This window comes from Rhinopithecus bieti, unplaced genomic scaffold (assembly GCF_001698545.2).
Source record: "Rhinopithecus bieti isolate Rb0 unplaced genomic scaffold, ASM169854v2 scaffold_82280, whole genome shotgun sequence".
NCBI classification, from domain to species: domain Eukaryota; kingdom Metazoa; phylum Chordata; class Mammalia; order Primates; family Cercopithecidae; genus Rhinopithecus; species Rhinopithecus bieti.
Window position 1 is genome coordinate 1 of NW_016829959.1, and position 11,290 is coordinate 11,290.

Below are 11,290 nucleotides of genomic sequence, written 5' to 3' on the forward strand. Positions count from 1 at the left end.
GTTTGGTTTTCTGTTCTTGCGATAGTTTTCTGAGAATGATGGTTTCCAGCTGCATCCATGTCCCTACAAAGGACACGAACTCACCCTTTTATATGGCTGCATAGTATTCCATGGTGTATATGTGCCACATTTTCTTAATCCAGTCTATCATTGATGGACATTTGGGTTGGTTCTAAGTCTTTGCTATTGTGAATAGTGCTGCAATAAACATACGTGTGCATGTGTCTTTATAGCAGCATGATTTATAATCCTTTGGGTATATACCCAGTCATGGGATGGCTGGGTCAAATGGTATTTCTAGTTCTAGATCCTTGAGGAATCGCCACACTGTCTTCCACAATGGTTGAACTAATTTACAGTCCTACCAACAGTGTGAAAGTGTTCCTATTTCTCCACATCCTCTCCAGCACCTGTTGTTTCTTGACTTTTTAATGATTGCCATTCTAACTGGTGTGAGATGGTATCTCATTGTGGTTTTGATTTGCATTTCTCTGATGGTTAGGGAAAAAGCAGTGCAGAAAAGCTCAAAATTCAAAAAATCAGAGCGCCTCTCCCCCCATCCAAAGGAACGCAGCTCCTCGCCAGCAATGGAACAAAGCTGGACGGAGAATAACTTTGATGAGTTGAGAGAAGAAGGCCTCAGTCGATCAAACTTCTCAGAGCTAAAGGAGGAACTATGAACCCAATGCAAAGAAACTAAAAACCTTGAAAAAAGATTTGGCAAATGGATAATTAGTGTCTTTTTCAATGTATCACATCTGGAAGCAAATGATGTCTATTTGTCCTTCATTAGTAATAATAATGTTGATGACACAGTGAACACAGTTACACTATTTGTTTACTATATAATTATTTTTTCCTTGTAACTAATGAGAAACCCAAGGATCGTTTGAAAAACATCGTGCTCCCCATCAAAATTTCCCCTATATGTGTCATCCATTGGTGACTTTTGCCTGAATCAATATTTGCAAACAAATAATTATTGAACTCCAGCCTTTCTTCCACATTTGACACTTGACACAGTAGTCTACTGTAAGTAAGAGGTCTCACTTTTTACTTGTGGATTTATCTATTAATATTCATTATTAGTATGAATGCATGAACTTCAGTCTTATAATTTCATTTATAATTAATTACTCTACTCACTGATTTTGTCATTAAAATTTTTCCAGATTTGGCCAGTATCAGCTCCTTCAAGCTGGTTTCCATCTGTTTTTTTTTTTCTGGTACTTTATTTTTGTTATAACCAAACAGTGTAGGCTCATCTTGTACCTATCCCACTCCAATCTTGTAATCAATCATTTCTCTGAGAAGCCCTGCTTCCTTTTAGGGAGAAATATTAGATACCAAAATAGGCATGATAAGTGTGCTAACTGCTACTGTGGTGGCTTTATTTCTAGGTGCTTTCAGTGGCCAGAGCTAGGAAATATTTGCATGTAGGTAGACATAGTCATGCACACCTATATACACACATATACATGTATATGGATAGTTATATATGCCTGTACATACATATGCATATTTTGGAAGTCATAAATTCACACTGATGCTTTTCATTTTAATTCATTCCCATAGAATTCTTTATTGTCTTTTTCAGTTCTATATTTGTAAGTTCCTTCTTCCACAGTGAGAACCCTGGATCTCAACAACATCAGCACATTTGTTCATTTGCTTAATTCTGTAATGCACCTAAAGTGATCCCCAAATTGCTCTGCCCATAGCACTACAAAATAAATAAATAAACCTACTAAACAGAATTCAGGATTCATTTTCAGTATTTATTCCATTACATCCCCCAACCAAGACTGACAATACATAGTCAAATACTGTATTTATAAATTACTTGAATTAGTTCTTTTGCCTGCTTCAGTTTAGCTATGGCATACATTTGAATTAAAATTGCCATTTAATTTTTGTTTTAGTTTTCCCCTTCTCATCCTGGTTGATTTAATTTTATTTTTGATTAGTAAAACATTAACATGCTTCCAAAAGTTAAAATTACGTAAAGAGTATATCTGTATCCCTTCTGTATCACTTCCACCCTATTTCCTGATCCCATTGTAGGTAACTAACTTGATTGCCTTCATAGTCTTGATAATTATTAAACTGTGTGAACTCTCTGAGCTCTTTTTAAAATAGAGTTATGATAATTTGGAAAATATGTGCAGTTTGGTTGGTGCAGTGCTTGACATATACTAGGTTGCCAATAAGTGGTTATAAGAATCATCAGTGGTAATAATATTTACCAGTAAACACACAAAATCTTTTATATAAGGAAGAGGTCTTTTTCTTATGCCAGTGTGGAACTTGGGCAGAAAAGGACATGAGAGAAGATTCAAATGGGACCAGCTCAAGGCTTCCTTTGGTGAAGGATTTGGGGGTTATGGTTAGAACCATACTATATGATATTTGTAGGTCTAATTATCTATTTATGATCCTGCATATTCATTCCCCAGTGTGGATTCAGACATTCTTATTTTCTTCTTTCCATTGTTATAACAAAGTTAGGCATTTATGAGACTCCCCTGTGGTTTTCAACATGAATGCTGAAAGGAGTGAAATGGTTGACACATCTGATGATAACAGGTGGCCCAGTGTGGGTAAAGCAATGGAAGAGCTTCTCTCACCCTGAAGCCTGTCTATCCTTTTGCATGTGCCACGTGTTAAATGACCATTTGACATGCCACAAAAAATGCATATGTTCATTCGAAGTGTTTCTTTACCTTGTAAGAGTATGGTTGCAGCAGCTATTCCAATGAGAAGAATATCTACATTTAGATGTCGATATTTTAGGTGGGTCATGAAATTAAATTTCTCTTCAGGAGTGAGCATATGTTGATAGTGCATAGCAGAGCTGTGTGTGCGTGAGTGTGGTTAGGAAGAAGGAAAAGAGGCCTTCTGTTTTTTAGATGCATATTCATAGGGTAACTCATAAAGTTCTTTGAGAAAAGTTCCATTTATATATTTGATTCTTGATAATTAAAGCAAATCGGCTGAAAGGGAACCATTCACTTCATAGTTTTGTTTGTAGTTTAATGCTGCTACCACATGGCAACTTAAGTGTTTAATGTATTGTTTAGCATTTATGTTCTGGTTGTTTTATTTTAGAGGCACACGACATTTCTTCTTACTGAAAATTATCTCATTTTTTGGACGAAATAATGATTTCACTTTCTTAAGACTTCATTTTTTTCTTTGATATACTTGATATTTGCCATTCACTGCACTTACAGATTTTGTATTAAATTTTTTTCAGTTTTAAAATAGTTTATATTATGGTAATTCATGCTCATGGTTAAAAATCTCAAAGACATGAAAGTATATAAACTGAAAAGCACAAATACACCCCTTACCACAGTCTTACTCCTAGCACTGTTCATAATTTCTTGTGTATCCTTCCAGATATAATTATATATATTTTTTCCTTTTATAAATTTAATTTTTTTTAAGAAACAGAGTTTCACACTGTTGCCCCAGCTAGAGTATAGTGGCATGATCATAGCTCACTGTAACCTTGAACTTCTGTGCTCAAGGAATCCTCCTGCCTCAGCCTTCCAAGTAGCTAGGACTGCAAGTGCATGCCAGCACATTCAGCTAATTAATTTTTTTTTTTTTCAGAGCTGAGATTTTGGTTTGTTACCCAGGCTAATCTCGAACTCCTGGCCTCAAGTTATCTTCCCACTTCGGCCTCTCAAAGTGCTGGGATTATAGGCATGAGCCACCATGCTTGGCCTCTATTTTTTCTTTTAAAAAAGTATCAAACTATGCATATGATACAATAATATAACTAGAATTTTAAAATTTAATACCTATCTTGAATCTTTCCATATCTGTGATATATATATACATATACTAATTATTCATGTGATTCCCATAACATTTTTAAATACATTTGTGTGTGTCTGTGTTATTTTAACAGCTGATTTGTATTCCATAGCATTGGAATTATAATTTTTAGTGTTCAATTTATGAAGATTTAGGATAGTTTAATGGGCGTTTTTTACAAGATTACTTTTAATATAAATGACTGACATTAATTGAATTGTCCCTCCGATTAGTAAATAATGGACATCAACTGACCAGAAAACAAAATTTGTCAGTACTCAACCTATGGCACCCTCTGTCACAACAATAATTCATATGCTGCTTCTCTAGCAGTGTTAGGTAATCATCTAACGAAGGCAAGTAAAATACATTTACTCTCTCATTTCCGGGTGAGAGTTTGCTAAGATTTAAGAAGGTCAATTATTTTGATGATCAACTGTACCATTTCCTTTTGATGAGAATGAATGCTTTTCAGAAAGACATGGATCAGTAAGATCTCAGTGTAGCCTGTATACATCGTAATTGTTCATGTGATTGCCATAAGAAATGCAATAGCAGCGAGACAATTCAAAGTAAAAAAGAGGATTTGAAAGCTGTCTTACAGAATGTGCAAAAAGCTTCCTACTTATTTATTTTAGGGAGTTTTGTTGTTATTTTGTTTGGGCATTTAACAATTTTTTAAAAATTGTAATTGTATTCTTCCCATTCTGTTAATGGATAGATTTGCCTTTTTTGGTTGACACTTCTTATTTTGTGATACCTATCAACATTAAGGTAATAGTAAATACAAATGATTTTAACTCTAAGTTTTGAGCTTGTTTTCCTTTTCTTTCATTTCCTTAAGGCCTCAATTTCAAAATAGTACCTTTTTCATATTTTTATTGTCTCTTTATTTCTGTTTATTTCTAAGACATCACTATTGCCAATATCCCATGATGCATTGGATATCAAAATATGTTACCTGAACCACTTTTCTTCTTCTTCTTTTAATAGTATTATTCTTACCTTTACCTTTTCTGTAATATAAATAATTCCTAATGCCTCTTACAGTGGGCCCCACTAGTATACATAAATTGGTCAGCCCTTCTTTAGTCACTTCTCTATTTTACTACCAGCCCTGAAATAGAGATTACCTTCTGTTTCTTAACTAATCCTCTAATTCTGTAGCAGTATGTGAAAATCCTTATACTGTGAAAAAAAAAAAAAAAAAAAAGACATGCTAGCAAAACAAAAAACAATATTTTATTTAGATTGACTATAAATTTTCAAGGTGTTCATTCTCACCAGCTAGAGTCCAGTGGTTTTCCTTAGGATAGGGCCTGATACTTAGTAGGCAGTCAACACTTGCTCGTCAGGGGACTATTTGCTTTTGGATGAATCCAAACTGCTTTAAGAGCAACTGCAAAATTCTGGTTGAATATAGACAATGTCAATAAAGAATATAGAAAATAATGATTGATTTGTTAGGTGGGGAGTAGTAAGTACTTTACTGCCATTTTGTCTTTTGGTATTTTACAGTGCTGATTGAAAACTAAAAGTTCTGTTAGAGCTTATATGTTACAGGTCCATGCCTACGGATGACTGAAGTTAGCATGCTCCCTCCCTTTACTGTCGGCTGATCACATTGTAGCCTTCCTCTGACTTACAACATTTTTTGGATACAGTAAAATTGTAACTTAAATGAATATCCAGATTAAGATTAAGAACAATGATGAAAACAAAAGCCAATATTGCGTATTCACTCATGGGCCAAGTACAATATTTAGCACTTTGCTTCATGTAATCCTCCCCAACATTGTTAGGACGTAGGATTATTATTGTCTCTATTTAGAGATGAGGGATGAGGGAGGACAGACTCTGAGAGGCTAAATAACTTATTTAGAAAACACAACTTCTTGAGTCTGTCTCCACAGTTCTTGAAAGTAACTGTGACAGAGCCTGAGATAGTGGATTAGAACTGAGGGCAGGCAGGCACATCTACTTTGCTCCAACAGGGATTAATGGTTTGACTGACCACTATTTCTTTTTTTTTTTCAGAGATGGTGGCTGTAGCCTCTGCTTTGTTTACCCAAGACTCAGACAAGTCAGAATATAACTGAAGAACAAATAGGTGGACCCATCAGAAAATCATTTGCATAAAAGACCAAGGTACTAGCTGGCGAGATGAAAATAAGGAAAACAACAAAATCACATTTCATTCGCAGGAATGAGAGAGGAAAGACAACAAATTTGATCTAAGGCTAATCACTCAGGATCACAGGAAAGGTCTGTTCAGATTCACAACAGTCCCTGAATCCAAGGTCATGGTGCTTTGAGCAAGAAATGATGGGGCTCACCCATGCCATTTCTCCAACACTTTGGGAACACTGCTTTTAAGACACATAACAACAGACTCCAGATGGACGAAAGAATAGAACGTAGGGAGAGGACTCAAGAGTCTTGGTCACAGAAAGCTAAAACAGGTGAGAAAAAAAAAAAAAAGATTGGTTGAAGTCACAGGGTATCTGGGATGGATCTGCTCATGGGTTCATGTGAGATAGCCCTAGTGTTCACTATTCAGAGCTACCATGTTTCCTTCCTGGCCTTCTGACTGCTTCCCTGAGTTATGCCGCACGGGATAGGGGTCCTACCAGAAGTCACTATAGCCGAGGGACAGCAACATTTTATTGTTTTTGTTATTAAATATTGTTGTTCTAAGAAATGGTGAACTCTTCAAGGGCAAAGACCATATTATTTTTCATATGTCTGGTAGGGCTTAGCACAATGTTGGGTATAGAGCAAGAAGTTGCTAATTCTTCTTTAACCTGATTTGACATTGATTTGGTTCTTACTGTTAGCCATTCAAAACTACAAGGTTGCAGAAAGGTATAAATGAAAAAAAAAAAAAAAAAAAATCCCTCCTTCCTGGCTATCACCAAGGACAACATTGCTTGGAAAGGATTGAAACATTTTATATCTCTACCAACCATTTCCCTGGGAAGCAAAGCCAAGCCTGTAATGCTGATTAACAATGTTAATGTTCTCCTGTAGGCGGACAGGCGACTCAGAGGCTTGCTTTTCACCTTCCCCCATTCCTTAGATAGAATAACTTAACTCCTCTAATTTTTAGAGAAAGAATGAGACAGAGAGACACACACACTGAAAGAGACTTATTTACAGTTATGGAGTCTCTACTTGGTATAATACATATCCTACAGGAATTTAGAAAGCAGTGAACTTTAAACTGCAACAACACAAATACCTCGTCTACCATATCAGAATAAATTAGGAACCAAGAAATGAGAAGGGAACTGATGCTTTAGGCCATTCAAGGGCCTTCTTGCCAAAGCCAATGAGGTTTCAGTATCAGAAATAGCTGCAGCCCATAGATCTCAGTGACTGTGGAAAGAGATAAAGTACCACAACACACCTGGCAGATTGTAGTTTTTCAGCTCAGTTGTTTACTTACATTTGACCGTACACTTATTTGACTCAGACACTCTGTTACTCTCACAAATTTTACTGCCAGACCTTACACATTGCCAGGGTTTCCCTGATGATGACTGGGTATTTGTGAGTTTGTTCATCCTTTGACAGAATTTAAATGGTGGGATGACTTGTGGTTACAACTAAATTTGATAAAGTGTGTTTATCCATGGCAGCAAGGAGTGAGCACTGGTCTAGAGGTCAATACATTTCAGCCTAATTCCGTTCTGACCTTTGGCAAGAACCTCACCTTTCTGGGCCCTGTTTCCTTATCTGTAAATTAGCAGGTTACACTAGCTTGCTTAGAGGATCTTTGCCAACTCTAACATGCTGTGCTATTGTTTATGAGATGTGGCGTAACAGAGAGATGTCCAAACGAAATCAAGAAGACATGACTTGAAGTCCCTGCATTTGCCATTTACCAACTCATTAATTCTCCCTGAGCCTTGGTTCTTTCATCTGTAAGGTTCATTCCAGTTCTAAATTCTACGATTTTATGACATTGCTTATTGAGTCTGGAAATATCACAAACATAAGGTCTCAGAAATTACCTTTAAGATCTTCGTATTGCACAGATTGTACCACATTAACAACACAATTTGATCGTCAACCACCAGCATTTTTGTACAAGCAAATGGTTTATCTGCTCAACTGTGCAGGGGTGAGAAGATGTGTATTTTGCAAATACCATTCAGTAGTGGTGGTTTTACTTTCCCCATCATAACTGAGTTTTAAATCACCATTAATATTTAGCATCAATTACCACCATGTGCTTTTGTTTTCATGAGGTTAAACACCGTGTCAAGTTGATAAATTCTACATTTTTAACACTCTGGATTGCCTGTTCTCTAGGATGGTGCTATTGGCAAATAACCAAACAAACACAGATTGGTGCCTTCATACAATTGGCCCTAAGAAAATTGCATGCCTGTTGATGTGCTTATGGAGTCTGCATCCTGCAGTAGGTTCCACTTCAGGGTTTAACCAATTCAGATGCTTCCTCCCCCAGAAAATAAAGTGTCTCTTTTTTCTTGTATCAGCCTGATTATGGCTAGGCTGTTGTCTGAGATGTGAGTGTGCACTGAGCAAAGAATGGCTGTTTTTAAAGGAATATTGGTAAAATGCAGAGGGAGCTTACAATGTTTTAGGGTGTGACTTTGTGCTCATTATTTTCCATTCTATCTTACTGGCTTTCCTCTGAAAGCAAGAAAGAGAAGCGTTGGCTGCCAAAGATGGTTTTAATCCTTGTCTAGCAGCTGCCAAAGTCAAAGAAGGAGGGAGAGATGGACAGTAACATTTATTGAGCATCTCTTGTATTGCCAGACAGTTTAATTCATTCAGTGCTCATGTAACATCAGACATGACGGAATTCAGGGACCCAGACAATGCACTCACTACTCTGATTTTCTCCATCTCTCAGTTCTGCCTTTCCCTACTGATTTCTTCTCAACAGGCTTTCTCCATAGGGTGGCAAGGCCAGCACCAGCAAATCTACTCTCACATTCACCTAGGTTAGTAAACTCAGAGATGGAGAACCATACCATGCCTATATTAGCAATCCTGAGGAAGGTTCATATTGGCCTTGCTGTATCACATGTTGACAATGGAATCAACCACTCTGCCAGGTCAGGCAAGCCTGTTCAGGAGTCAGGGTATGAGGCACAGTCGGGGGCAGCCCCTTTGTGGAGTGGGGGAGGAGATTCTTCAAGGAACCAAAGGAAGAGGGTGGCTACCCTTTCTAGACAAAAAGTCTCACCATACTCCATGGCAATAGACTAGTTAAGAATACCGTTGGTTTGAGTTGTCAGTTTGAATATCTTCTCTGGTAGAACTGAATCAATAACCCAAAAAGTAAAGTTAAGTGTAGTTTACCAAGTCTCAGTGGACATATACATATTAGCTTACATTTGTCAGACAAGCTACATAAATCTTTTTTTCGTCTTTCGATGACACTTGCTGTGCAGTAGTGGCAGTTAGGTTTCTCTTGGATATGTATGCAGTCATCTAGATTTAAAGGCATATGGTCTGTCTTGGATAGCTTACAGATTGCAAGATGGCTCTGAAGCCAAACTTGCTGCTTATTTCATGCCCTGCACATTTAATTACTGCTTGATACGAATGAAGTGTTTTATCCGAAGATATGCGCCACTGAAATTTTAGCTGGGTAGAATCACAAAACAGTTTTCAGCAGATTGAGGCAATCTTAGAGGGAACTTTGTAAAGAAAGTTTGCTTGAAGTAGCTCACTGTAGGTCACAAATGTTTTGAGTCAGTTTGATCATTACTAGATAAGACAACGAGTACAAGTGTTCCTAGTCTCCTAATTTCCTGGAAAACTCTAGGGATAAGACAAAATTCTTCTGTCGGGGTTAAACAAATGGTAAATTGTTGATCATTATTCAGGTGGCTTCTGAAAGAAAGGTAGGGCATTTTCCCTAGTCACTTTTTTCTTTTGATTACATTTACCTGGTGCAAACGAATTTCTCTGCAATACAAGTTTTCTCTTTGGCTTACCTTCTGTGTCTTCATGTGAGTTAAACCAGTTTGCTAGCTGGTCATGATAGGTAGTACTAGCCAGGGCTAGGGCAGTAACAATAACCCAGAAGCCTGTATAGCCTGGTATTTAAGCAGATAGACAAAGAACTTAAAAGTTCAGGTTGCTCTATCTCATGGGTTTCTCTACCAATTTCCAATTATGCAAATGTGAATGTCCGGAAATAAGTAGGCTTGTGGTGAGGACTGAACTAAATAATGCTAGTAAATTACCCAGCGTATGTCCTTTATCCAAGGTGACTGCTGCATTGCTATCAATCCAAGGCTACTGTCCATGCACATTCTTCACACTGAAACATGTGGGATGGTAGGAGGTGATAGTAGTTATTAGCCACATCTGGCTCCAAGCAATCCTTTGTTTTTTCCTTCCCTACTGCCTTCCCTTCTGTGCTAAGTAACTTGGATAAAACAATGATCAAAACTCTAATCTCAAGAGATGGAATGGATGAAGAAAGTAATTTTACTGACTTCTTTAAATTCCTCCAAAGCATGGCATGCTCTCTCACTTTTCTGAGTCTTCATACAGACTGTCCCTTAATTCAGAAACACTTTTCCTCTTTTTGTTAATGAGGCTTCTCACAGTCAAGGCCCTAGTTTACATTTTCCCTCTCCAGAAAGCCTTGCCTCACCTCTCCCCCAAAGTCGGGGTTAGGTGTCCCGTCTTCTAGGTCTTTTATGCCTTGCCTCCTACTAGTTGAACCTCTCTTATCAAAGGAGTGTTCTCACTGGAGCCTGACTTGGAAATCGTGCATACTTCATTGATCCTTATTGATCTTTGTTGATCATCACCCCCAGCACCTAGCACCATGCCTGGCTCAGAGCAGGCACTCAGTAAATATCCTTGCTTGGAAATATATATGAGATCCTTTGCTCAGGGACTCAAGGATCATTTGCTTTGTTGTATCTGCTCAGTTATCTGTTTCCTAGAGCAACAATGCTGTTATGGTGGAAATGTCACATAGCTGTGCTGGCAGTAGAGTAGCCACTAGCCACATGCCACTATTGAGTGCTTGGAATGTGGCTAGTACAACTGAGGGTTACATTAATTTAATAACCATATGTGGCGCTAGTGGCTGTCATATCAGCCAGCACAGTTCAAGGGCCAGAGGTTTAAAATTTTTTTTTTTCAGGAGCCATAGCTCTAGGAACTTTCGTGTTTTCAAGGAAATAGAATTGCCACAAAATCCAGAAGTTTGTCGGTAATATTCATGTAGTTAATGTTTGGAACTGAGTTCTCAAATGACACATGTATCATGTCACTTGTTGGGTGATGCTGAGCATCTCAGTTTTAGGTAATGGAGGTCAGTGCCTTGGTTAGCATTAGCATGTCTGCTCTGACATCTTCTGGTATGTGATCTTAACATTTTGTGTCTCAGTTTTTTCAAGTATAAAATGGAGTTGATAATAGTTTGTACCTCAAATAATTGTGTTAAATGGGAATATGTGTT